We start from the raw sequence: 2,662 nt of genomic DNA on the forward strand, positions 1-2,662 counted from the left end.
AATTCGATTACTACTATATTTACTAGATCGAAACAAAAAAATCCGAATTAGACACTACGCACTTCATATTCGAAAGCAATCCGTAACAACCTACTTACCTCAAAGAAAATCCCAGAATGGCGGAAAACTGGGCGGGTCGCTATTTTTATAAGGATGACGTCATCAGCACGCCTCCTTGCTACTGTCGAGTCCGTCGCGCACTGGTCGTTTTCCCCCTCAACCAACAAGACACAGGACAAGAGCCCTCCTCCCACCTCGACGCCTCTGCTGTTTCGCTGTCACAGTCTTGCCCGCCTTCCTACTTTATGGCGGAAATGCCGCAAAAGCACGTGTAACAGACAAGGAAATCACTGCATAGGTCGAGAAAGGACGGCGCTTGTCAGCCATGATAAGCGTGACCAGTGCAGCCAAGGACAAAGAAATTATATCGAGTTTTACACGTTAGTCGTTTTTTTATGCATTGATTGCAAACTATTCCTTTATTGCAGTATACTGATTTTTTTTTTACTCGTAACCTTTCACAAACCATCATGTACTGCTTAAAAAGCTATATGGGTCGAATGGAATAAGACAGCTTTATTATCTTTATCCGCATACATCAGTGTTCTGAAACTGCAGGTATGTTTGAACAACTGAAGTAAATTGTAGATCTTAATAAAAAAAGAGCATGACAAAAGGGCACAGGCATCAGAGTCCATTCATTTTCAGAACACGTAGTTCTCCCTGCAAGGTCCTGAGGAACCACAGCTTCAGGTGCCATGCAAGAATCAATCCCAGATGGAGTGCCATTCCATCACAGGGCACAAAGCCATACCCACACAAAATGGGTCAGTTTCAAAGTACTCAGCATAACAGGAATATGTGTCGAATATCAGAGCAAAATGGTGTAAACCAGAGAATGCCCACAAATAGAAAAGGGCAAACTCCATGCAGAAATTGATCTGTCTTGAAATTAAACAATACCACCAAGGTAGAAAAATCTGCTTTATCTATCTATGTAAAATCCTACATGTTGTATGTCTATCACACAGACGTTTGCAAAACCCTGGACCTTGAGTCTTGATGTTGGTCTCAATTAACAGCTTATGCACAATACATTTAACACAACCCATGAAATGAACACGTGGGGTGCCGCAATCACAAAATTGGGCTTCAGGCCCTTCTCACGGGAGGGAGTGACATGGATGCATGCTGTGGCTGACAGGAAACACCCACTGATAGGCAATAGGTCATACAGTCCAGACAGAATAGAAAATAATATACAGGCCATATATATGATAAGATTCCCTAGGCACATGATTACCAGGAGCCCAAGGAGGGCCCCAATATATGTTTATTAATTAACCCCACAGGGCCCCCCGTCACTTTCTCTTTTTACCGGAACCAGTGTTGGTTCTCAATGCCACCAAAAGATTGAAGATGTGGGCTTGTTGCACCGTGTTATTAGGCTTTGGAATACATCGAGCACAGAGTGTGTTTCTCAGGAAAAGAGTCTTGGTGACACTGGATGGCAGTAAAGGACATTGCAGCTACCTTGACAGAGTGATCTAGGGTGCTGTAGTTCATGATAGGCATATACACTACTTTTCTTCAATAATTGAAGGCACAAGTAAGTTATTAATACATTTTGAGATAAAACACCCATCTTTGTTTAATAAAAGGTTTCCTTAATTTTCGTGTTTCCAGTTTTTCTATATTCAAATTCTGGTCCAGGTAATGTGTGTTGTTTTTTTACACTTTCTCTCTTTCCGTATGGGATAGGTAGCCTAGTTTTACTCTCACATCTTAAAGATGTATATGTTAAGTCAATTGTTTAGTCCCATATGTTTTAAGTATGGGTGAACTGGCCCTGAACTGGACTGGACATACTTAACCAATTAATCCAGTGAGTATAGCATACATACAGTAAGTCAGATAAATACTATGTGAATGGCAGATTAAAATCAGAACATTTTGTTACATTCTGGGAAACAATGCATAAAAACGTGCCTTACCAGAAAGGGGTCTTTTTGTTAGGCTAGCTGTCTTGTCACCCTAGGACTGAATGAGTAGACAGCATTTGGACAGAACCTGGTCTTATTAATTTTATGGGGTTTAACCTTATTGAAACAAGTGAAAACATTATATAAAGTGCTAAAACAGCAAAACAAGATGTTATGAAAAAATGTGAAATCACAAGAAAATAACCACTAGCCAGAACATAAAATATATTAAACATGCACTCATGAGACTGTTCATTTTACTGGAACAGATACATTCAGAAAGTGCACGGTAAGTGTGTACAGGAGCCAACTGAGTAAGCATTAGTACTACAAGTGAATATGATTCAGATACAGTTGTGCGTGAAAGTTTGTGTACCCTTTAGAATTTTCTGTATTTCTGCATAAATATGACCTAACACATAATCAGATTTTCACTCAAGTCCTAAAAGTAGATAAAGAGAAACCAGTTAAACAAATGAGACAAAAATATTATACTTGGTCATTTATTTATTGAGGAAAATGATCGAATATTAAATATTTGTGAGTGGCAAAAGTATGTGAACCTCTAGGATTAGAAGTTAGTTTGAAAGTGAAATTAGAGTCAGGTGTTTTCAATCAATGGGGTGACAATCAGGTGTGAGTGGGCACCCTGTGTTATTTAAAGAACAGGGATCTATCAA

The sequence above is a fragment of the Polypterus senegalus genome, chromosome 11 (genome assembly GCF_016835505.1).
Source record: "Polypterus senegalus isolate Bchr_013 chromosome 11, ASM1683550v1, whole genome shotgun sequence".
In the NCBI taxonomy this organism is placed as follows: Eukaryota; Metazoa; Chordata; class Cladistia; order Polypteriformes; family Polypteridae; genus Polypterus; species Polypterus senegalus.